This window comes from Pan paniscus, chromosome 7 (genome assembly GCF_029289425.2).
Source record: "Pan paniscus chromosome 7, NHGRI_mPanPan1-v2.0_pri, whole genome shotgun sequence".
NCBI lineage: Eukaryota > Metazoa > Chordata > Mammalia > Primates > Hominidae > Pan > Pan paniscus.
The window spans coordinates 45,114,450-45,140,995 of record NC_073256.2 but is presented as its reverse complement, the minus strand read 5'-3'; the positions used below and the strand labels follow the sequence as shown (position 1 = coordinate 45,140,995).

Sequence of the window (26,546 nt, the reverse complement as noted above, 5' to 3'; positions counted from 1 at the left end):
ACTTTAGGGGTGCCTTGAGGAGATAAACCTGCTGAACATAATCCCTGGTACAGAACTAGTTTTCTCCAAGTGTTCTAGCACCTTCCAGTGCTGTTGTGGGGAGACGAGATGCACCCTTCTATGCCAGGGGAGAGCAGGGGGGATAGGCTAGGACAGAGGATTCCAATGAGGAACAGGGCGTGGGAAGGGACTGGATAAAGGCGTGATTGAGGGAAGGAGGGTGGAGGGCCCCAGGCATGGAACTTTGAGTCACTCATCTAGCTAAGTCTTCTGCATGAAACTGCATACGACCCAAACAAACAAGACAAATCTGTCCTGTTCACACAGCAAGCAGGCACTAATTGTAAAATAAAAGTAAATGCTAGAAAAGGAAGAAGCATAGAGACCCTCTGTCAACAGACATAAACAGACTTTTCACATCCCAGGGCAGCCCCCAAATGCAGGACACTGTGATGTAAACAACCTTCCTATCAAATGGACTGTATCCAACAGAATGTATCAGGAACAAATCAATTCATCTCTCATTCTATCAAAAATCAAATGCAAGTAAAACCACCTATCAGAGCAGATAACACAAATGATCCCGCATTAACAGACTTCATGTCATCCCAATCAAAAGGAAAGAAACCTGACGCTACAGGCTCTTGCAGATCCCACGAAACATGACGACAGTTACATCTCCAGCAGGCTTTGAAAAACTGAAACTCTTCTTCCAAAACCCTTAGGGATACCAGGAGCCCAGGCTGGGGTGGACACCCTAGCTTTCCCCGTCCCTTTCTCGTGTGTGTGCCTGTGTGTGTGCACATGGGTGAGTGTGTACATGTGTGTGTATGCCCATGTGCGTGTGACAGGGAGGAGGTGAGGAAGGATAGCTCCCTACTTCACTTCCTGGGTTTGAGGAAAGGCTGTTTTAAGGAAACAGACACTTCCCAGTTTTGACCACAAAGTCTGCCAGAAATAAATTCCAGGCGATGAACAAATTACAGAAAGAGTGCAGAGAAGTAATGAGTGGCAGGGACCCTGGGGGCTGGGGGACAAGCCAGAGGTGCTTCCTACGGGGGCCAGGGTCAACAGTCCCTGCCTGGCCAGGCTGCACTCTGGGGAGCTCCAGCTCAGCGACGGGTGGCAGCCGGCAGCGTCCAGCCCGATGAGGTGGCCAGAGAAACATGTGAATAACGACACTTCCTCTGTTTGTCTCAGCTTTTGGTTGCCTGGGGCTACGGGACCACAGATTCAGAGTTGGCTTGCCAAAAATAAGAGATTACAGGGCTGTACAGAACATCACAAAAAAATAACAGTCACACCACAAGCTTCCACGTGCAAAGACTGGGTTTGACTTCGTTTTCCTTCCTGTTGGTTCCTTGCTGGGAAGGGAATCCAACTATAACTTAAGGACTTGCAGCCCCCACAGAAGAACATATACTTACATACACAACGTGCAGAACTAAATGCTCCCCAAAACCCCCAAAGCCATTGTTAATAACAGGAAAGAACAATGAGCAAATGAACGGACAGGGTCATGATTACTTCTTACTGAGTTCTACACACAAACCCCATGATTTGATTACAAAAATCCTTCTGTACAAATATGGGTTGAAATAAATGAGGTGATGCTCACCCCTCTATTTCAAGACATCATTTATGGGCAGACAATACATAATAAAGACAAGAGCACCTCGTTCAAATAAAAACTAGCGTGTACACAGGGTGCTCGTCAGCAAATGGACACCCACTCCACCCTTGTACAAAAGCTGCAGCAACAGTCCCATTACATGGAGTAAAAAAACAGATCCGCTGTTGGATTGAAACTAAACTCAGAAACACAATGCGTGAGGAGTTGGGTCTCTATTCTGTTTATTCCAAGGTTGCACAATTCTTGCATCCCCTCCAAATAAAGACCAGCAGGGAAGGAAAAGTCGGTGATGTCATCTGTTGACTGAGATCGCTCTAAAGCCAACATAATTTGATGGGTGTTTTCCTCCTAGGAACCTGGACTGAATTCAAAACATAGCATAACATCTGAGTCTGAACCACGGCCATTGTACCATCATGCGCTTCCCATCTCGGGCTGAGGGCTAATGGTTCAATGGGTCTTTTTTGTCCCCAGTTGATTAGTAAGACTATGAATAAAAGCCAATGTATCTGAACAATAAGGTTTAAGGCTGATAAGGGACCTGTTGTTCAGGGAGCTTTTAATTACTCTTTATAACTGTGTGGACAGCTGGGAGCCCAGGGTCCACACAAACTCAGCCCAGCACCACTGTAACAAATGTAAATACTTCCTCACAGGTATTTTCTCTTCGTCCTCAAGAATGATGTGGGTAAGAGATAATAGCCCAGATGCAAAGTATCCCTCAAAGGGAACTTTTGTTTTTTATAAAATTCCTCTAAGTACAAAAGTACTTCAATGCCAAAACCCTGGAACACCAGAAAGAATGGAGAAAAAAAATAAAATCTTCCATGACTCATCCAATCATCCAAAAAAAAGTCACTATTACTATGTTGATGTATGTCTAGACAATCTTTTTCCTATCTACTTATTATACACATATACACTTTTTACAAAAGTAGCATCATAATGTTTTTATGTTTCAAAAAGCTGTTTTTTAAAAAAGTATCAAATCAGACATAATGAAATCATGGTCTGCTTATTTCCATCAATATACTGTGAACATGGTCATATTAATAAATATTTTCCACAATTTTTTTTTTTTTTTTTTGAGATGGAGTCTTGCTCTGTCACCCAGGTTGGAGTGCAGTGGCGCGATCTAGGCTCACTGCAACCTCCGCCTCCCAGGTTCAAGCGATTCTCCTGCCTCAGCCTCTTGAGTAGCTAGGACTACAGGTGCGTGCCACTATGCCCGGCTAATTTTTTGTTTTTAGTAGGGACAGGGTTTCACCGTGTTAGCCAGGATGGTCTCGATCTCCTGACCTTGTGATCCGCCCACCTCAGCCTCCCAAAGTGTGGGGATTACAGGCATTAGCCACCACACCCAGCCGATTTTTTTTTTTCTTTTTGACACAGGGTCTTGCTTTGTGAAGTTCGTGGCAGGATCATAGCTCACTGCAGCCTCAACCTGCCAGGCTCAAGCAATCCTCCCACCTCAGCCTCCTAAGTAGCTGGGACTACAGGCACACGAAACCATGTCCAGGTAATTTTCAAATTTTTTGTAGAGACAGGGTCTCCCTACGCTTCCCAGGCTGGTCTTGAATTTCTGGGCTCAAGCAATCCTTCCATCTCAGCCTCCCAAAGTGCTGGGATAACAGGTGTGAGCCATCACGCCCAGCCCCACAATGATTTTTTTTTTTTTTTTGAGACAGAGTCTCACTCTGTTGCCCAGGCTACAGTGCAGTGGCACAATCTCAGCTCACTGTAACCTCCACCTCTCAGGTTCAAGTGATCTCCTGCCTCAGCCTCCCAAGTAGCTGGAACTACAGGCGTGCAACCATGCCCGGTTAATTTTTGTATTTTTAGTACAGATGGGGTTTCACCATATTGGCCAGGCTGGTCTCGAACTCCTGATGTCAGGCAATTCACCCACCTCAGCCTCCCAAAGTGCTGGGATAACAGGCGTGAGGCACCGCCCGGCCCCCACAATAAATTTTAATGACTATATACTACTATTTTCTAGGGATGGCCTTAATTTACTATACCAGTCACCAATTTTCATCATTCAGCTCATTTCCTGTTTTCCTCATTATAAATAATGCTACAATGAACATCCTTAGAGCTAAATGTTTACATATAGATTACTCTGGGTCAAGGGGTATGAATTTTTTTGTTTACACATTTTTACAGCTCTTGTTAGATACTGTCTGTCTTATTACCCTCCAGAAAGGGCCGTGCCAATGTAAATACCTATCAGCAGTTTGAGTGTTCATTTAACCACAACCTAGCCAACACCGAGTATTACAACTTCTACTTATTTAACTCCTTTATTCTTTCCCCCTCAGAATTGACATTTATTAAGTTTATCATATTTGCCTGAAGTATTATTTATATAAAAGAAATTAAATAAAACAGATAAAAGTGAATCCTCCAACATAGTTTCATTTTTTTTCAGCTTACTTAACCCCTTTTAATATTTGAAAGTTTAGTAGATAAAAACTTAGCTCAGTGAAACTTCAATTTGTATTTCTTTTATTACTCATTCAGTTGAATATTTTTTATAGTTCAATGGTGGAATTATTTCCTTTTTGTGAATACCTTGCTCATACCATTTACCTTTTCTATTAAAGCATGCTTTTTTTATTAAAATGTTAAAATTTCATATTTTAAATGCACCAACCCTTTATCATATATTGCAGTCGAATGTCCTACTTCTTGTTATCCTTTTATTATTATACTGTTAGTAATGTTTTTAATTACTATGTAGTCAAGCATCTCCATCTTTTCTGATTTCTGCCTTTGCTGAAATATATAAATTATATGGCTTTTCATCTGTATTTTCTTCTGGTGTCTTCTGACTTTACTGTTTAAATGTAATACTTTAATCCATCTGGGATATATTTTGGTATACGAACTAAGGTAAGATGTTTACTTTGGTTTTCAAAACAGTTAACTTCTAATATAATACTATGAATATTTTACAATTTTACCATGAGTGTGAAATGTTGCCTTTTTTATATACTAAATACCTAGATACAGTTAGTCACATTTGCAGATTTTCTACTTTAACCTGCTTATATAGCTGTCTCTTCTGGAGCTAGTACCACACAGCTTTAATTATTATATTTTTACAGTTTGTTTTAATATCTAGCCAGTAGTGGTCTCCCAGCCTTATTCATTATGACCTTTTTGAATATTTTTTGGTTCTTATCACCTGTTTAATCTTTCACCTGTACTTAAGAATCATTTGGTCAAATGGAAAACAAAACAAAAACTCAACCACCTTTTGAGGTTTTCAATTTTAAAATTAATCTAAAGTATACACTTCTTTACAGTATTGGGTTTTTCTGTTCACTAACATAGCATTTCTTTTAATTTATTTAAGACTCTTCTTGGATTCCATATATAAGAATGTATTCTTATAATTCCTAGTAATTTTATATTTTATGTTGCTATTGTGTATGGATTTTTTAAATTATGTTTTCTGATTGGTTATTTATGACATACAGGGAAGCTATTAATTTTTAATACATTATTTTTAAGTCGGTCATCTTAATAAACTTTCTTCTTAGATCAAATATTTCTTCATTTAATTCCTTTGAATGGCTAAAGTAAACCATCTAAAAATAGTAATAATCACTTAGGGAGGCTGAGGCAGGCACTTGAGGTCAGGATTTCAAGACCAGCCTGGCCAACATGGTGAAATCCCATCTCTACTAAAAATATAAAAATTAGCTGGGTGTGGTAGCGGGTGCGTGTAATCCTGGCTACTCTACTCGAGAGGCTGAGGCAAGAGAATCACTTGAACCCGGGAGCTGGAGGTTGCAGTGAGCCGAGATCACACCACTGCACTCCAGCCTGGGCAATAAAAAAAAATAGTAATAATCTTATATTTTCTCCCCATTATTATTACTTCTTATTTTTCGTATCTTATTACACTGGCTAACATATCCGGAACCATGTTAAACAGTAGTGATAACATGTATTCTGGCCCCTCCCTCATCAGGGAGCAATATATTGAGGTACTTGATGGGCCAGCCCTGGTGCTCCTGCCCAAGTCCCATGGCCAGGGACCTGATGCTAAATGGAAGTTCAGGTGACTGGGTGACTGATTTCCGCACATTTACAATGCAGAACATAATGCCTTTGAGAAACATAAAAGATACTCTCTACTAAAGCAGACCAAATGATGACCATGTTAACAATTTCCCATGGTAAATGCAAGACGTGGCCAGGCACAGTGGCTCAAGCCTGTAATCCCAGCACTTTGGGAGGCCGAGGTGGGTGAATAACTTGAAGTCAGGAGACCAGCCTGGCCAACATGGTGAAACCCCATCTCTACTAAAAAAAAAATGCAAAAATTAGCCAGGTGTGGTGGCATGTGCCTGTAATCCCAGCTACTTGGGAGGCTGAGGCAGGAGAATCACTTGAACCCCGGAGGAGGAGAGGTGGAGGTTGCAGTGAGCCGAGATAGCACCAATGCACTCCAGCCTGCGTGACAGAGCAAGACTCTTGTCTCAAAAAAAAAAAAAAGCAAGACTTGACAGGGAGTAGGTTGAGATGAAGATAGCTAACGTCCAACTTTTCATCGGCCCTGCAGCAAAGGCATGTTCAAAGCATAGTGGCCATGGAGACCAGTGGCTACCTTCCCAGCTCTGTGCTTCCTCAGCCTCTCTCAAGATGAGGCAGGCAGGTTCTCACCCATTCCTTTACCTCCTCTTTCCCCAGCTGGGTCCACTACCCCCTCCTCCAGGAAGCCTTCCAGGCCCATCCAGATGGAAACTGGCCACTGGGCCTTTGGACCTGGCAGAATACTCATTGGCTTTCACCTGCTCCCTGGCATGACATTCCAGGACCCAATCACACCTCACTATGCAAATGGGGCCATCTGACTCCTCACCCAAACTCCACAAAAGTGCCAAAAAGGACCTCCATTTAAGAAACATAAACTACATTTGAAGAGGTATTTTTTCATCCAAATAGTTAAAAGTGCTTTTGCTTTAAAGGGTTCACTTTTCAGGAGAGGCTAGAAGGGGCCCTTCAGGATGGGACTTAATACTGATTATGTGCCAGGCAATGCTCAGTACTTTGTACCTTCAATCAAATTTAAGCTGCACAGTAACCCTGAAATTATATGACAAATCAGAAAACTGTGGTGCAGAATTACCGTATGATGCGGCAATTCCATTTATGGGCACACACCCAAGAGTTGAAGGCAGGGACTTGAATAGATATTCGCACACTCATGTTCATAGCAGTGTTATTTACAATAGCCAAAAGGTGGAAGCAGCCCATGTATCTATCAATCAATGGATGAATGGATAAACAGAATATGGTCTATATATACGATGAAATATTATCCATAAAAAAAAGGAAATTCTGACACAGGCTATCACATAGTGAACCTTGGGGCCATTCTGCAATGTCATAAGCATATATGTTTACATGAGGTTCCTAGAACAGTCAAATCCATAGAAACAACTATAATAGAATAGGGGCCACCAGGGGCTAGAGAAAGGTGGGAATGGGGAGTTAGTGTTTAATGGGAACAGTTTAGGGATGATGATCAGTTAGGGATGATGATAAAGTTCTGGAAATGGACCACGGTGATGACTGTACAACAATGCGAATACACAATGCCACTGAACTGCCCACTTAATAATAGTTCGAGTGGTAAAATTTGTGTTATGTATGCTACCACTATAAAATAAAGAAGAAAGAGCCAGGCGCGGTGGCTCACGCCTGTAATCCCAGCACTTTGGGAGGCCAAGGCAGGCGGATCACAAGGTCAGGAGTTCGAGACCAGCCTGGCCAATATGGTGAAACCCCGTCTCTACTAAAAATACAAAAATTAGCCGGGTGTGGTGGCGGACACCTGTAGTCTCAGCTACTCAGAAGGCTGAGGCAGGAGAATCGCTTGAACCCGGGAGGTGGAGGTTGTAGTGAGCCAAGATCGGGCCACTGCACTCCAGCCTGGGAGATAGAGCGAGACCCTGTCTCAAAAAAAATAATAAAAATAAAAACAAATAAATAAAGAAGAAAGAAAACTGTGGCTCCGAGAAATGAAAAGTCACTTGCCCAGCTAGCAAGCCATGAAGATAGAACTCAAACATCCTATGGTCAAATCCGGAGTCCAAATTCTAAAATACAGCAGACTTATCTACCAAATTCTTCTTGGGTGGACACTCCCTTCTCCTGCCCACCCCACGGGTGAAATCCACCCCAGGGTAAAATTTGAGCCGGCTTTCAAGGGTCAGCTCACATAGGACCTATTGCCTGAAGCCTCTCTTGGCTCTCCCAGGCAGATTTTAAAGATTTCTCTTCTCTGTTCCACTGGAACCTTAGTACAGCAATCTTCACATTTCATTTTCATCTTTTCTTTGTAGGTCTTCCCAATAGACACGAAGTTTTTTGCAAAGAGGACCTTATCTGTACTTCTAATGCCCAGATCAGCACCTGCCAGATGGCCAATAAATGTCAGCTGAATGGATGAATGGATGAATAAATGAATAAATGAATGGACGAATGAATGAATAGGTGAATGAATAAACGAACAGGGTTTTCCTAGCAGCAGAAACCACAACACTAATTCACTTTGTTTAAACAAACCAAAGGCTGTGATGGTGCCGTGAAGGTGACCACATGCTTTCTCCTTGACACCCCTCCATCAACCCACATCACTGCAGCCTCAGGTGTCTAGCATAATACTCTCCATTCTCAGTTCTGGGAAGGGCCATCTCATCGCTGTTACATCCAAAACATCCAAAAGCAAGGACAAAGTCACCTTGAATCCAGTGCACTTAAGGGAACCACGCTTAGTGTTGCGGGAATTAGGAGGACGAGAGAGACCTCGGGTTGAAACAGGAGAATTTTTATATAAAATTTAAAAAAAATAAGTTTTCCTGTATCAAGCTAACTTGTCCCAAAGGCAGCAAAGGCACGGCCCAGACCCAAAAAAGTCTTAATAATATTATCTAATACGCTCCTAAAAACTCTCGCAGCACTCCCTCAACATAAAAAAAAAAAAAAATTTCCTTTGTTTTATAAAATAAATTTATAAATTCCTGTTCTCTATAACTAGTAACTTCAAGTATTCTGTTTTATCTAAAAAATACAACAAAAGTCATAAAAAGCCTAAATAAGCCTAAACTACAGCTGCCTGGGCACCATAATAAAGGTTATAAAATAAGCCTTTGCCCAGGCAAACCTAAATAACAAACATCTAGGTTGCTTGGCAACAGTCATATACAATCCTGTCTTTGTCCTGCCTCAATATCCCTGCTTTCGCACCACTATGAGCTTATTTCAAGCTAGCCCACCCCCTTTTATAAAATATATATAAAAGTCAAGTACTGTCTTTGTTCCGGGCCCAGTCTTTTAAACGTAAGTCAGCTGGGCCTGAGTACACTCAGTAAAAATTCTCCTGTTTCAACCCAAGGTCTCTCTCGTCCTCCTAAATCCCGCAACATGAGCACCTGAAGTTCCTATAAGAGAGGGCCCAGGCGCTGTGGCTCACGCCTATAATCCCAGCACTTTGGGAGGCCGAGACGGGCGGATCACGAGGTCAGGAGATGGAGACCATCCTGGCTAAAACGGTGAAACCCCATCTCTACTAAAAATACAAAAAATTAGCCGGGCATGTTGGCGGGCACCTGTAGTCCCAGCTACTTGGGAGGCTGAGGCAGGAGAATGGCGTGAACCCGGGAGGCGGAGCTTGCAGTGAGCTGAGATGGCGCCACCGCACTCCAGCCTGGGGGACAGAGCGAGACTCCGTCTCAAAACAAAAAAAAACAAAAACAAAAACAAAAAAAGAGAGGGCCCAGGAACATACCCAGCAGGATTAAGTGCTGGCCCCGGAGCCAGATGACCATCATCAGAGTCCTCATTCAGCCTCATACTAGTTGGGTAAGTCCCTCAGCCTCTCCCTTCTGCGATGCTCTCATGGGTAAAGTAGGCGACATTTCCCACCCTATCTTACAGAGTGAGGGTATAGCATCCAAGGAGGGAGTAGCTGTGAGCAATGGTTCCTGCAAACTACAAATGTAGAAGGAAACTATTCTGATTCCTCTGCCCTCTGGAGATCAGGAGGGAATCTCCATCAGCGGCAGGAATGGACTGGCCCTGGAGATGGTCCATATCATGGCTGAGAGTGCCTGGACCCCGCAGGCTGTGTGCTGTCAGAAGGGTGACACTGGAGGAAGAGGCTAACAGGGCCTCTGCCAGGTTCCCTCCCCAGCATGGAACCACCTACCTGCCCACCCCATCAGGAAGCAGAAAGAATAAGGCTCACAAAAGGGAGCAAAACAGGATTTACTCTCAGCCATGCGGTGAGATCAGAGCAAATCTGGAGGAGCGGTGCCAGGCTCAAGGGAATGGAGGTAGCCATTCCAGCCAGCCACAAATGGTGAGCCCTAGAGGGAGGGCTCAAGGGTCCTCAGTGGGGAGACCTAAGAGGGCTGCCTTTCTGGGGACCCCTGGTTGCAGGTACTCGTTCTCATCTCTGCAAACATCTTTGCACTTGCCACACCAGATGTGCCAGTGCAGAGTAGGGAAAACACACCCAAACCAAGTTCTCACATCACAGGTCAAGATAAATGTGACTAGGAGTCAGTGAATGAGTACACGGGCCTCAAAATAAAGCCTAAAATTAAAGCCACAATGACACAGCGCCTAACACCCACTCGCATGGCTATAATCAAAACGACAGACAATAGCAAGTGTTGGCAAGGATGCGAAGAAACCGGGGCCCTCCCACACTGCTGGTGGGAGTGTAAAATAGCACAACCACTTTGGGAAACAGTCTGACTGTTGCTCAGAAAGTTAAACATATTTGCCAGTAACATGGCCAAAAAAAAAAAATTAAACATAGAATGACCACATGAACCCACAATTCCACTCCTGGGTATATACCCAAGAGAACAGAAAACACACGCCCACACAAATGCTTGCCCACAAATGTACATTATTCATGCACAATAGCCAAAACAGTGGACACAACCCAAATGCCATCCATCGATGAATGGGCAAACAAAATGTGGTCTACCCATAAATGTAATATTATTCGACCATAAAAAGGCATGAAGTATTGATACATATTACAACTTGGATAAACCTTGAAAACATTATGCTAAGGGAAAGAAGCCAGCTATAAAAGGCCATATATTGTATTATTCCATTTATATGAAATGTCCAGAACAGGCAACGCTATAGAAATGTAGTGGTTGCCATGGGCTAGGGGTGCAAGGGGAGAGGTGGGGAATGGGGAGCAGCTGATAATTGGTAGGGTTTCTTTTTGGGGTGGTAAGAATGTTCTGAAATTAGATGGTAGTGATGCTTCCACAATTCTGTGAATATACTAAAAAGCACTGAGTTATACACTTTCAGAGAGTGAATCTGAGGGTATACAAATCATATCTAAATTTTTTTAAGATTTTTTATTTTTATTTATTTATTTTTTTGAGACAGGGTCTTGCTCTATTACCCATGCTGGAGTGCAGTAGTAGGATCAAGAATTTTTAGAGTCAGTATACTCATGTAAGCTAACATAAATGAGAAAGAGAGAGAGTGAGAGAAAGAAAGGAAAGGAGGAAGTGGGAAGGGGAAAAGAGGGGAGAGGAGTGGAGGGAGGGGAGGGGAGGGGAGGGAGATACTCTTACTCAGAAATTTTCTTTCTTTGAAAATCCCTTATGACATTTTTAAGAAGAAGCAAGAATAGTGTGACCTTTGCAAATTACCTTAAAGACAAAGAGGAGAAGAAAGAGCCAAGCTAATACATGAAGAGGGAAAACAACCAGAAAAAATGACAGTTCAGACACAATCATGGACAGAAATCCTACAGGTCAGTAGGGGCCACCTTTACCTGCCAGGGGGACCACAAAAATAGGGGATTTCTGTCAAGAAGGCAGGAATGTTCAGCAGAACACAGCTTCTGAATCATCTGACTCTCTCAGAACCAAGACAAAACAGTTCAAATGCCTACAAGCCACAGGACCCAGGAAATACCGCAGAGTGGACACTTTCCCCCTCTACATAAAAGAACCTATTTCTTTTCTATGCATCAGCTTCTCCAGTCCATCTTTCATTAAAAGGACTTGCCATGGAATGAAAACTCATATTTCAGGACTAAGATGGACAATAGGCCTTCTCCAGCTCTTCTCTGAAAAGTGAGTTTTTCGGTAGAGAACGAGCTTCCTTCACAAGAATGGCACTCCCGCTGGGTGTGAGCTAAACGCACATGCACAACACTTGCGCAGCTAAGAATACACACAGTGGGGAAAAGGCACAGAAGCAGCCCCCGTCCTGCCCGAGTGCCACATCCCTTTCTGGGCTTTCATTCCCCCACCCCCACCGCCTGCAAAATGAAAGAAAGATTGCAATAAACAAGATGTAAGTCTCAAACCTGCCCTTCATCTGGAGCTTGTAATCAGGTGTCAGGCCCCCATCCACCCACAAGGAACAGAGAGATTTTGGTGTTGAAGCTTCAACCTGCCCTGCGAGCCAATCTTTATTGCAAAGTACTTTGTGCTGTAAGCTAAAGGGAAAAAATGATCAAATGCCTCAAATCTCCCGTAAGCAGGGACTGTGCCTGGGGGGAAAGGTGCTCACCAAGGTGGGGGCACATCGGGTGTCTCCTGGTGCTTTCTGCTGGCACTAACATTCTAAAACATGAAGCATTAAGTACAGCAACATGGATCTTCCTTTTTTAACATGGAAAATATGTTTTCATAGAGCAGGGGGAAAAGAACTCTCTAAAAAACAGAGCTGAATAGGCTTAGCAAGAAAAGAAATTCAGGAGATGGAGAGGAGGAGCTCTAAAACATCCACAAAAAAATAAACCATTTCATAGCAATGCTGACCATTTCAATTGATTCTCGACGACAGAACACGAGAAGAGGTAGATGCTGTAATGCGATGGCTGCTGAAGGCAAAAGTCACAAAACAAATTTAGCCCTTCGAAATACCACAGTAGCCACGCGTCAATATAAAAAGCTTCAACTGTCAGGAGCAAAACTGGGGTGAAGGGGCTACTCCCCCATACATGTAATCTGTCCAAGCCCTGCCATGGCCACCACCTCCCTGGATCCTCAAAGTAACCCTATTATGCAAGACATGCTGATCCAGGTGCTTCTGACGATTCAGAAAACCAGGACCAAGCCGTGGGGCACCGAGCCTGAGCTAATAAGCAGCAGAGTCGACCCTGGCACGAAGGTCTCCCAGCTCCGTGAAGATGCATCATCAAGAAGGTTGGGCCTCAAATTCTTTCCATTACACTTCATGTTTCTCCCTGGATTATCTCCATAAAGGAGAAAAACAATACCCAGAACACAATTCCAACTCTGAAAAATTGTCTGATCTTCCTCCTTTTCTCTGCCCCTCCTCAAAAAAAAAAAAAAAAAAAAGAGGCCGGGCACAGTGGCTCTTGCCTGTAATCCCAGCACTTTGGGAGGCCGAGGCGGGTGGATCACAAGGTCAGGAGATCGAGACCATCCTGGCTAAAATGGTGAAACCCCATCTCTACTAAAAATACAAAAAATTAGCTGGGTGTGGTGGCGGGCGCCTGTAGTCCCAGCTACTTGGGAGGCTGAGGCAGGAGAATGGCGTGAACCTGGGAGACGGAGCTTGCAGTGAGCTGAGATCAAGCCACTGCATTCTAGCCTGGCAACAGAGGGAGACTCTGTATCCAAAAAAAAAGAAAAGAAAAGAAAAGAAAAATGCCATCTGCCCGTGGTGTTTCCCAAGCAGACATGGGAGGTGCTGAGCCTAATGAACCTCATAAAAGCCCACGCCAAAGCGATTCAGAGAAATGCAAAAGATGAGAGCCAGGCAAGGGCAAGGCAACCTCGGAGCAGCCTACGTGACAGAAATCAGCTCAATCTGGCCCCGCATGGAAGAAGGCTCCCGGGCCTCCCAGAAGAAGGATTAAGTTCAGTTGATGAATGCATGGCATCAGTTACTCCTCTTGATTGCTCTCCAAATCCCCCTCTGGGATGCAAGGGGAGATCTAGGGCATCAATCCAGGGCTTCTGTAGGAGAGAAGAGACACCCAATATACCACCGTCTTGGTGAGCATCTTCCATGCTGGGTGCAGCCTCCCACTTAGTAGGAGACGTATGATATCTGATCATTTTCTGCCTATATATTACAGAAAAAGTACTTTTAAATAACAGGTGGATGGAAGGGCAGGATAAAACTTGAACACCAAAATCTTTCTGTTCTTCCAGGATGGATAGGAGCCCTGTACCTGAGGGCAAACTCAAGGTGAGTGCTGTGTCTGGGATTGTTGTAAAGTACCTGGCACAAGACTGGGCACAAAGCAGCTTTCATGAGCAGGCTGTCTAACTGCTACAAAACAAACGCTCCTCTCGCATTCTAGGATATGCAAGGGCCATTGGCCCAGAGCTTGGATTGGAATCCCAGCCCTCGCACTTGCAGGCTCTGTGGCTTCAGGCAAGTCATTTCACTTCTCTGGACTTCTCATTACTTCATTTATAACAGGAGGATAAGCCTATCTATCTTCGGGGTCAATGGAAGGATTAGAAATGGTGTATGCAGGGCTTGCATCCCACAGATTCCCGATCAATGATATCAATTATCTGCTCCCTCCAAACTCCTCACTTTCTTCTAACCATCTCTTGTGAAAAGGACAGAATCACACAACTCCCACCCATGACTCCCGGCAGCTCTGTGGAGAGGTCCAGAGAGCAACTGCTAGGGTCATCCCCTTCCCGAGCTCACTGGAGGACAAGAGGACTCAACACGTGTCCTTTAGAGTGACAGATGCCTGGGTTTGCCTAGGACAGCCCTGGTTTGCACTGCTGTCCTGCAATCATTATTAGTAGGATATAGAAGTGTATTCGTTTGGACAGGAACCTAAACGTTCATCCTACAAAGAGGGCTGAAGCCCCATCTAACTGTGCAAAGTGACACAACAACACGCCACCAATGCTGTGCCCAAGCTGTGGCTTTCTGCCCAGTTTCCATTTAAAACTCTGAAGCTAAAGTTGCACTTCCTCCAAGAGATTAGGTCCTCCCTCACTGGGCTCAGAGTTGGCTCCAAAATATCTGTCAAGGCCTCAGGGACAGTTTCCTCATTCAACTCTCTCCTTGCTTTAAGGATGGACCCATCCTACCTGCTTTTTCATCCCGTGATTTCTGCAGCTAATGAGCTAAGGTACTAAATAAATAAATAACAGTAATTAAAAAAAAACAAACTCCCAGCTGAAGCAAAAAGGCATGAGATATGCCTGTCCACACAAAGAAGCTGCTCGCCTCTGCCAGAACTGGCTAATAATGGGTCCTCCCTTTGCTTTCAGTTCTGCTGGGTCCATACTATCCCTTGGTTTGACACTACAAAAGAGGAAGGAGCCACCAGCCACACCCGGCTGGAGAGAAGAGAGCTCTGCCCTCTGCCAGGCCTCTCCCACGCTGCACTGCTGGGCATGGTAGGCCCTACATGACTAAATGCTTCCTTAGCCGAAACACCCACTGGGGAAGAATTTGTCACCAATACTTCCAGCAGCACGACCCTGCAGCCCTGCCTGGAAGCTCAGCAAACTGCAGGGCAGGGGGGAAGAGGGCGGAGGTCTGGTTCAGCGAGGAATGCAACCCCCCTAGCAGACAATGCAAGGAATCCACCATGAAAAACGGAGGGGCTTGAATTCAACAGCACAGCAATGGACACTTATAAAGTTGGCCTCATTTGAATGCCAAAAAAGGCTGAAAATTCAAAGATAGCAAGAGTTATTGATTTGACGGGCTGTTTTCTGGGAACACTGCTTTACATCTGCAGGGCCAGATGTGTTGTCAAGAAAATCAGGCTCCAAATTCTCCAGAGATTATTTGGAGGAGGAAAAAAAAAAAATAGCGAAAAGTAAAATTTTTATTTTCTTGCATAAGAAGTCTTCTTACAGGATTATAAGCCCTATAAGCTACATTATACCTTTTTTTTTTTAAGATGGGGTCTCACTGTCTCCCAGACTGAAGTGCAGTGGCACAATCATAGCTCACTGCACCCTCAAACTCTGGGGCTCAAGCAATCCTCCTACCTCAGCCTCCCGAGCAGCTGGGACTACAGGTATGTGTCACCACGCCCAGCTAATTTTTTATTTTTATTTTTAGTTATTGATTGATGGATTGATTGATTGATTTTGGTAGAGACAAGGCTTCACTTTGCTGCCCAGGCTGGTCTTGAACTCCTGGCGCCTTCAAGTGATCCTCCCACCTCAATCTCCCAAAGTGCTGGGATTACAGGCATAAGTCACCATGCCCAGACAATAAGAAAGCTTCTTATACATCGTTGTTTTTCCTGCTATGTTCAAAACGCAAACTCATGTACATAGGCTTGAAGTTGAAACAATCCTTGAGACTTCTTCCTGATCTCACCAAGTGACAGTGAAGTGAGATAACCCATCTGGAATCAGGTGGCATGCAACTGCATCTTTGGTATATGAAAGATGAACAGATGAATGGTCAATTGATAGATTAGATAAACAATAGATATATACAGATAGATTAGAAAGATGATAGATTAATGATAGATTAGGATAAGTAAAACAGACAAGTGATAATCAATAGATATAGAGACGGTGGATTAAATAGAGATGATAGATCATAGGTACAGACAGATGTCATATCAAGATAGATATAGACCAGACAGATATATATCAATATATAGATAGAGTAGATAAATGATAGGTAGGTAGGGAAATAAACAGATGGTAGATTTGGTAGACGATCATTTCGTAAGCTTCTGGAGGCCACCTAGCTATAGAATTCACCTATCGCAGGTCATGCTAGATAGATAAATATATATTAATAGATAGATAGATGATAAAAAGATAAAGATGGATACAGACAGGTGTGAGAGAGAGAGGGAGATCTTTTCACACGTGTTCCAAAGTTGTCACAATGATTACTTTTAAATAGTATGGCACAAAAAAACTCACTTTTTCCATAGTCATAAGACATAAGAATTGATTGTCTCCATTTTACAGATGTGGAAATAGCCATCTAGAAACACATTAGGATGATCACGCTCAGACAGAAAGCACTAGAAAGGAAAGTTAAACTTAGATCTGATTCTTGGAGCGCTCCCATCCTGTCCTGTTGAGTTACTTACAATCCCATCCTCTGAAGCCTGGTCCAATAAACTGTGCCCAGCTGTGGGAGCGGGGCTGGGAAGGAGGTGAATCGCTGCCTTAAGAGTCCGTGATTCTATGTTATTATCAGGCCCTTTTGATTTTTGTCTCACAGCCTCCCCACAAGGAAAGATTCCAGTCCTGACCTATCATTAGAGAGTGATTAGGTCATAAACACTACAGATTCAACCTAAAGACAGTAGGGTTTTCTCAGGGAAACCAGCACAGCAGGTGGCCACAGGCTGGGGACAGCAGTCCACATTCCAGTTCCCCTCTGCCCCCGGCACCCACCCTGTCCCACCAGCCAGCCCTGCTCTTGCTCATCACCACTTATTCCAAGTCCTAACCAGTGCCCTTTTAGGGAATTAGCCAAGTAAAACCTTCCCGAACACCAAGGACAGCAACTGAAGGAGGAGACTCTTTCTGGTGACAATTAGCTCAGCCCCTCCATGGTTAAGCTTCTGGGGAGCATCTGGCTGTAGACTCCACCCTGGCCAGATAGCCACAGTGTGATCCCACTCCCTTCGTGAAGAGGACAGGACAAAGCAGGGAGCAGAGGGCAGCTCTGGGTTTCGGAAAATCTTGGCAGACATTCATTCAGTTTCAACAGAAATCCAACTATCAGAACAAGCACTGGGATCCATGATTCTTAATCCCAGCTATCACCTTGAGGCTTTCAAAACGACCAATGCCAGGCCCACCTAGAACAATTAAGTCAGAAGGTCTGGTCTCTGCATTTTGTTACAACTCCCCAGGGGATTCTAATGTGCAGTCAAGGTTTTTAAACCACTGCCCTAGTTCATTGCAAAATTCTCTTAACTGGACAGCAGCCTCAGCCACCGCGACCCAACCCCCAGCAACATCCTCTCTGTCATTAGGGGGAACACTTAGTCATATTCAAAGAAAGCTACCTCCCAAATGGGTTAACCAGAAAGAACTCTAATTTCTACTCACTGTCACTCCCCTTTATCATTACCATGGCAGTTAAGACGCTCTAAAAGCAAAGAATTTAAGCAAATGGCTTCACCCAACAATCACAGAGAGTCAAAGACAGAACCCTCAAAACCCAAAGAAATCAGTAATCACTTCTTAAGAAGAAAGAGAAAAGTCAGCTTGGGGAGGAAGAGGGAAAAAAAAGGGAGAAACAGCCCTTAATGGGTGACTTGGGGTCAGAGCCATGGATGGTTAAGTCAGAAAACACAAATCCCTTGGCCACCCACAGTCAATCTTCCCTTTAAAACTAATGTACCGGCCGGGCACAGTGGGACATGCCTGTAATCCCAGCACTTTGGGAGGCCGAGGCGGGTGGATCACCTGAGGTCAGGAGTTCGTGACCAGCCTGACTAACATGGTGAAACCCCATTTCTACTAAATACAAAAAAATTAGCTGGGCATGTTGGTGCATGCCTGTAATCCAAGCTACTTGAGAGGCTGAGACAGGAGAATGGCTTGTACCTGGGAGGTGGAGGTTGCAGTGAGCCGAGACTGCGCCATTGCACTCTAGCCTGGGCAACAAGAGCAAAACTCCGTCTTAATAAAAAAACAAACAAAAAAAAAAACTAATGTACCAAACAGGCACAGTGGCTCATGCCTGTAATCCCAGCACTTTGGGAGGCCAAGGCAGGAGGATCAACGGAGGCCAAGAGTTCATGACCAGCCTGGGCAACATAGAAAGACCCCATCTCTACTAACAAGTAAAAAATTAGCCGGGTATAGTGGTGCACACCTACAGTCCCAACTACTGGGACAAGAGGATTGTTTCAACCTAGAAGTTCAAAGCCGCAGTGAGCTATGATCGCAACACTGCACTACAGCCTGGGTGATAGAGTGAGACACCGTTTCTAAAAAATAAATAAATAAAACTCTCTGCACCATTAATTTTTTTTAAAAAGGGCAGAATGCTCACCTATTATGGGCTGTCATAAAAAGCAAAGAAAACTAACCCAAACCTAGGCAGGGAAAATGAAACAGGTGCTCTACCCTGGTTCCTGTCTTGAACAGAGAGAGGGATATAAATGAAACTACTAAAAACTTACAGTGTGGTTAGGTGTTTTCTTAAGCGACTCCATGGGTATATGCCTGCTTACTAAACACCCTTTCCCCTACAACTCAACACGGAGGCTACACCAGGACCAATCGCATTGCAAGCTTTGCAGGGGAGGTGGGCAGAGGGGGAGGCAGTGCCAGGATGGGGTGGTTTCCATCCTGTGCTTCCCCAAGCTCTGGGATTCTCCAGAGGCAGAGGGGCTGCCATGGGGGGATGACAAAGAGAAAGCGGAGAGGATCCGGACTCCCCCACAGCCCACCTGCCACCCATCATTCCAACCAGAGCAGTTCTGCATTCATCAGTCTCATGTCTCAGGTGGAGGGGGTTCCACGCAAGGTTTCACATGAGAAAGGGTTGCCCCGGGACAACAATGCTAAAGCTATCATGAGCAGAAGGAGTAACGGGTCTGGCTCCCATCAGACTCATTGGGCAGCTTCTCCGGCTGCCCCTACAGCCAGGTCCGGGCATGCAGGGGCCTTAGAAAAATAGAGAGGCCACGATCACTGTCCTCAGAAGTCTCTGCCCAACTCACTCAGCCAGGACATAGGACAAGGGCACACTTAGACACATGTGTGTTGTGGAAGCTTTCATCTAGCAATAAGGAACCCTGAGACCCGACCACTGAATGCCTGACCCTCACATTCAAAGGTCAGGCAGAACTTGCTGGAGCCTAGCATTCCCATGGGCCCCACCTCCACTCCCGGTTCCAGCTGTCAATCAGGCCAGCAGGATCGACAGGAAGTTCCCAACAGTCTGTGTGACCCAGCTCTAGGGCAAGTCAGAGACTAGGCTCTGGGAAACCCCCAGTGCTGCGACTCTCCATGTAAAACACCCATAGGCAGAGTAGGAACTGGGATGAGGGCACCTGAAGGGGTGGAAGATCACCGCCCCAGTGAGTCAGGCTCATTTCCAGCACTGTAACTGCCAGCTCCCAGGGCCAGGTGGGGGCAAGAAACCCTGGGACAGTATGATAACTGCCACAATGTCCACGAAACAGAGTCTAGACACCCACTTGGGTATGCCCTTGCTTCTGGAAGGGCCTAGAAGTTCCTAACCCCCACAGGCCTACCCAGCCTACCTGGCTAGCCCAACCCAATGACTCCCTTCACAAGAAAAGCATTCGGTAAAGTGTGCGTGCTGGACCTTTGGGAAGAGCTGTGCTGTCTCTGAGGATGCTCCGTCATCCTTCCCCTGTACCGCACCAGGCATTAGGAGATCCCTCCGCTCTGCTCAGTGCCAGGCATGAGATCGGCCCTAACTATGCCAAGAGGGTGGATGGATTCTTCCAGTCCAGCCATTCAAGGCCGAGATTCATGCAGTGACACCTGAGTGGACCCAGGCCCCCGGCGTCTGCTTGCAGAGGGCACCCGTGTCCTTAGGAGAAATGTGTGACCTCAACCATGTGGAGACTGAGGGGATGAGGGGAGGAGCACAGAGAACCAGCCCACACCAATGGCCCATTGGATAACGTGGCTTTCTAATCGCCAGGCCACAGGCAGATTTTGTGGCAACAACTTTGGTCCTGGACTTTGAAACTTGGGTCTGATGTGGTCGGGCGTTTTTGTAAACACTTTCTAACCCGAGTCAAATGAGTGCTGCAAAGGGAATAATCAAAGTATCAATTACAGACACATCCATATTACAGTGTGTGCATGCGTTCACATATGTGTACTCGCCATAAGGAGGGAGCAACCCACATGCCACATGGATGAACAAATGACAAGCCGTGGATGTACCACAGTGACATTCAGGAGCCACGTCCCTTCAGGAAGCCACCTCACCTTCCTCCCAGCCCTCCTGCCTCCATGGGGAGGTTCAGTAGGAAGAGCCGGGACAAGCCCAAGGCACTTGGGGGAATGACTGCTGGGTCCACTGTGGTGCTGGGACCATGTGATTTCTCCATGTTGTGACCCTCTGTACTTGGAGATTGGAGAGCAGGCTTTCTCGCAAGAGGACCAATGAGACAGCTGCTGTTCCCACCCTCTTCTGAAGAACAGCCCGGACAGAGGGAGCTGTCCCATCCACAACCACAGGCCATGCCTGGGCTCTCGGCTTCCCCTTTCTGCCACCCTCCCCCACCATGACCAGATCTGACCACAGGGACTCAGGGAGCTGGGGCTGCAGAGGGAGCCACTGCTGAGCAAGCGACAGCTTCCATCAGGGTGAACACAGTCCACGTCAGATACCTAAACCCTCCTCCCTCCTTATGACACTAAGTCTCTTGGCATCACTCAGAGGAAGCAGGATATCAAGTATCGTCAGTGTATTCAGTCATTCATTCATTCACTCACTCATTCATTCACCCATGGGCATTAACAGAGTGCCTCTGAGGAGTGAGGCTGCCCAGACGGCAGGAAATAGGAAAATGTAAGAGACAGAGGGGCCTTGATTGAACCACACGCAAGGCTGAATGCCACCTGGGCTGTGGGATAAAAGCCCAACGTTTGCGAAGAGGCCACACAGCAGCCACAGATCACAGGAGATCAGTGAATGGGAAGCACCCAGGCTGGGCCACCAAGGGTGATGAAGCTTCTAGAAGCAGGGAAAGAAAGGGAGGGCATCCCTGGCTGAGATGACAATGCAAGTCTGGGCTGGGGCAGCAGGAATAGGCCGTGTCGTGGAGGGTTCTGACACTTGGGCTGATTCTCTGAGCAAGAGGGAGTCACTGAAGGCTTCAGAGGAAGAAGGCGGCACAATGAAAGCTGCACCAGAAAAACAGCCTGGCGAGAGGCAGGAGGTGGGGGACAGACAGTAAGACTCCTCAGAGGACAGGGCCAAAATCCAGGAAGAGGTGACAAAAGTCAAATCCGTGTGGGTAAGGGAATGAGTGCAAGAGGTAACACAGAGATGAAAGCAACTCAAGGCAGCACGAGGACATGAAGATGCTAGGATGACTCTGCAGATACCGCCAGCACAACCTCCAGCGAGCCCTCTCCAGGACTGGGCACCGGAAAAGCGGCAAGGAGCAGACAGGGAGTCCGACTGGGGACAGTTGGATGGAGGTGCCTGATGCACACCCAGGGAGCCACAGCCAGGGGAGAAGTGACAAGGCTGGTACTCAGGAGGGAGGGCCCCTTCCAGCCCTGCGGCAGCAGCACCTCCCCTCCTCCTCCCTGCTAGAGTCCAGTCCCCATCTCTGCTGTGCGGTGCTACCCAGGGACCAGGAAGCCTGCTGGGTATGTTGTGCCTGAGGGTGCACCTCTTCTAGGGAGAGCCTGGAGTTCAGGTGAGCAGAAATGACATTCAGAGCAGTGGTTCCCAAGCCCTGGAGATCCAGAGTGTGCAGATCCGGCATGGACCCCTGAAAGTCATGCTTTCAAAAAGCTCCCCAAGCACCAGATTCGAATACAGAGTCACAGACCCCACCAGCAGATTTGCTACTTTAACCAGGTAAGGTGGGACCCAGGAAGTGGAATGTTTCAAGATGCCGCCCCCAGAAGCAACACACAAAGCACACAGTCCGCCAGCCACGCCTAGACAGCGCCTGCTCTCAGTGAATACTCAGGTCAAGCCCTACGGCAGCTCAGCCTGTTTCTCCGGCCGTGCGGGGGAGAGTAGAGCTCAGTGTACAAGAGATGGGAGGGTGCCAGTACCCAGCAAGGATGGAATGACAATAGCTACCACATGGGAGTGCTCACTACTGGGCAGATGCTGTTGTGATGCCACCACAGTCCACCTTTGTCAAAACTTGCCCCATTTTGCAGATGAGGCCACTGAGGCTGAGAGCAAAGGTGGCCCCAGGGCAAGCGGTGAGGCCAGAGCTACAGGTATATGTTCCACACCTGGCCACCTGCACCGACGCACAGGGTAAGTGTTGGCAAGTCGTGTCTGTCCTTCCGGCCTCAGTCTTCCCCTCTATAAAATAGAGGTAACTGTTCCCAGCTGCTTCCTAGAAACTCTGAGATCCTGAACTCAAATGACCATGAAGGCCCTGGGAAGTCCGTAGGGTTTTCCCCAAGCAGCAATGCGGCCGCCCCCGCAACCCCTCAGCCGGTCTGGATGCCGCCTGCAGGGTATGTCTGCAGTCTCTGCCCACCCACCACTGGGTGGAAAGGGCAAAGGGCGTTCCCCCTGCTCCACACTGAGTCTGCCTCATAAAGATCTCATTGTGTGATTCTCAATAGCAGGCTCTGTTTAATGGCAATAATATTATCTTCTGCTGCTGACATGCCATCTCCTTTTTTAAACCGAGAATATTTGGCTGTGTTTTCCTCTACATGCGGCGCCATTTCAGACAGAAAGGAGTCTCCAGGGCCTGTGACCTGGGAAACGCAGAGCCAGCAGGGAGGCAGGCGAGGATTTACTCGTGAGGGCAGGTGACATGGTGACATGGTCTGGAGAAGGCCAGAAAGCCAGGAGGGTGGAGTGCCCAGGGGCGGGGCGGCGGGGAGTTGAGAGGAAGAGGGAGATTTTTGTACCAATTCACTTTAATTTTTTATTTCAGCAAGCAGCAGTGGGCCTGTGAAGTTTTCAAAGTGCCCCAGGCATTTCTTTCTGGACTCAATATATTAAGTCAAAGAAAGTAGCAGGTCTTAGGTGCCAATGAAGTGGCATTAAGCTATTTCTCTTTGCAAGGCCTCCTTCTCTGTGAAGCAAATCCCAGCCACTCACTCACTTAAAGCAATGCAGAACGTCTGGTCAGCAAACAGAAAAAGGATAAAAATTCCTCAGTTCCTCACCTGTATTATTACCATTCCCTCCCCCGGGGAAAGGCAGGCTAGCAGAAATTCTACAGAGGTCAGTAAACATAGGTGGTTATTTGCAAAAGTAGTTAGTACTTTTCTCAGGCTATAAAAGCAATGGCATTTGGGGGTCACAATGCTAACCATACACTGCCCCCTCTGATGACTTTTATTCCTTGAGGTTTGCTCATTGGATGCCCCACTCTATAGCCAGATCGCATCACACAGCCTCCGTGCAAATGCCATAGCATTCTGGCCAAGGAAGCAGAGCAGGCGGTCAGACTCCTCACTCCCCTTTCCGGACCACCTGCCCATAAGGCCATCTGCTGACTCTTCTGAGCTCCCTGGGCCAGGTGCTGCACTCAGAGGGGGATGTCCCTCATCCCTAAACAGAAGGAACCCATCTGGATGAATGGAAAAAAGGCCACAGCCACTGAGGGGGAAGACGAAAGAGAAATTCGGGGTGGTGGCAAGAAGGTGATGCTCCTGTGGTGGGGAAGGGAAGGCAGGAAAGAGTCAAAAACAAGAGTGGGGGCCAAAGCGCAGGGCGAGCATGTGGAGGGAAGAGGCAGACCCAGGAATGCAGGACAGGAGATGGTGGGCTGAGGGGTTCTTTCCAGCAAGTGTGAGAGAAAACAGGGACTTTCTGTATCTGCTGAGCAACGTGTACTTGATGAGAGGCAAAATCTCTCTGAGTTTCAGTGAATGAGTTTCGGTGAATGGCCAAATGTAGGGGGCTGGAAAGGACTTCCAGGGTCATGTAGCACAAATCCCTCACTGGAGACACACAGCTAGAACACAGAGTAGGGTAGTGACTCAAGGTCACACGGCAAGTCAGTGTCAGAAGGGGGCCAGCACTCCAGACTCCTAACTCCTGGCTGGGGGCATTTCCCTCTCCAATGATAGATGACACTGACCATTCACTCGAGAATTTTTTTGTTTGTTTTTTTTTGAGACGGAGTCTCACTCTATTGCTCAGGATAGAGTGCAGTGGTGCAATCTCAGCTCCCTGCAACCTCCGCCTCCCAGGTTCAAAGATTCTTCTGCCTCAGCCTCCCAAGTAGCTGGGACTCCAGGAGCATGCCACCATGCCTAGCTAATTTTTGTATTTGTAGTAGATTCGCCATATTGGCCAGGCTAGTCTCAAATTCCTGACCTCAAGTGATCCACCCACCTCAGGCTCCCAAAGTGCTGGAATTACAGGCATGAACCATGGCGCCCAGCCAGAGAAATATTGTTTTTAATGGCTTATTGACTGTCTGTGACCAATCCAGGGGCCTGCAGGGTCTCCCTGTGAACTCCAAACTGAGGCAGATGATCACCCTGACTTGGCCTTCCCGGCTGACACCCGAACGGTCTAAGCGTCTCCAAGTTCAAGTGTTTCTCCACAGTCCGCCCTGGAAGAGAGGCAGAAACGCCCACAGGTGCCAGTGATTCCCCAGCAAATGACAAGGTGCAGGCTCTGCTCTCCCTAGGTGTGCATGAAAACTCCCCCCGACATCCCTGGAAAATGGCACCCACTAGGTTAAAGGGCAACATGTGCAGCAAGATACAAGTCGCAAGGCTTACACTTGGAGGCTTTTCTCAGTGGTGCCAAGAAAGCTGAAACAGGAGAGAGCTGTTCCTGATGCTTCAGACCCTGAGGACCAGGACAGAGAGAACGCCAGAGGATGAGTTGTGATTTAAAATGCGGGGGAACTCAGACTAGGAGGGGATGGCAGGGCAACATTCCTCTAGCTCAGGCAAGATAGAAAAGAAGCTTCCAGATAGACCCCAAAGCCACAAGCAAAAAGACCACCACTCGGAAAAATAACCAGTAAGAAAGGTTTTTCTATAGCAGAAACAGCTAAGTTCTTTCCACTTAGACCCTCTTCTGAACTGAACTGCTATCTTTTCATATATGACAGACTCCACGTTGACTTTCACTCTTGGATGCAATCTGTTTTTTAAAATATGTAGCTGACGGGCCACTATGCAGCTTGCCCACCTCCTCAAAAACAAAATGACATTTTTCAAAAGGACAATCAGTGGGCATGCTGGAATCTAGCAGTTCACAAGCAAACTCTTAATATTATGTGTGCTGTGTCACAGTGCTGTGAATACAGTTCAGATTTAGTTAAACAAAAAGCACAAAGCGGCCAGGCACGGTGGCTCATGCCTGTAATCCCAGCACTTTGGGAGGCCGAGGCAGGCAGATCACCTGAGGTCGGGAGTTCGAGACCAGCCTAACTAACATGGAAGACCCCCGTCTCTACTAAAAATACAAAATTAGCCAAGCGTGGGGGTGCATGCCTGTAGTCCCGGCTACTCGGGTGGCTGAGCCAGGAGAATCACTTGAACCGGGGAGGCAGAGGTTGCAGTGAGCCCAGACTGCACCATTGCACTCCAGCCTGGGCAACAAGAGAGAAACTCTGTCTCAAAAAAAAAAAAAAAAAAAAAAGCACAAAGCCCTTGGAGCAATACGTAAGGGGCACCCAGCTGTGGGTGTCAGCAATTTTCATATCTAAAAGACAATTACCTGTGGGTCCCCCTCCAGACAGGGCTGCCCAATTCCTTTTATGTTAAACTCAGCCTAGAGAGTATCGCCTCCATTTGATTTTCATATCAGAGGAACAGGAGTTCCTGCTTCAGCATTTCATTTGTTGCAGCCCATCCTCATTCTAAAAAGAAGCACTCTTAGGAATTTTTCTGAAAATCTCAATCAAATACTTATGCTCAATGGCTTAAAGTTGGTGGCATTGAAGATGACTTCAAATGCCGTGTTTTCAAAACCAAATCACATTTTAGGGTCAAGGAAGACAAAAGTCCACATGGAGAGAAAGCAAGAAGTCATTCATCTTACCAAACTCCTTAGAACCATATTCTCTAGTTCAATGGGAGAACTTAAAATTTGACAGAAAATGAGCATAAATAAATAAGACAAATGGTTAACACATCCTCACCCCCTTATTTGGTAGACTGAACTGTGGCTCAGGACAGCAAGTTTTAGAAGGAGAGAATCAAACAACACAGACTTATTTGCAAACTCTCACACTTCCTAAGCACTACAATGATGATTTTTAAGCTTCTTA

The 26,546-nt window shown here is 46.3% G+C and overlaps 1 protein-coding gene and 1 long non-coding RNA gene across 4 annotated transcripts in view; both read right to left on the bottom strand.

Moving 5' to 3' along the window:
* The window catches only part of DPYSL2 (dihydropyrimidinase like 2), a 140,731-nt gene that overhangs the window by 47,193 nt on the left and 66,992 nt on the right, over positions 1–26,546 (bottom strand). The gene's annotated exons all lie outside the window — the stretch shown is intronic.
* LOC134730967 (uncharacterized) lies at positions 2,974–26,540 on the bottom strand. The gene is made up of 2 exons (XR_010112913.1): positions 25,045–26,540; positions 2,974–24,872 (listed from the first exon to the last, which is right to left on the bottom strand). It is a non-coding gene; the product is annotated as an uncharacterized LOC134730967 (long non-coding RNA).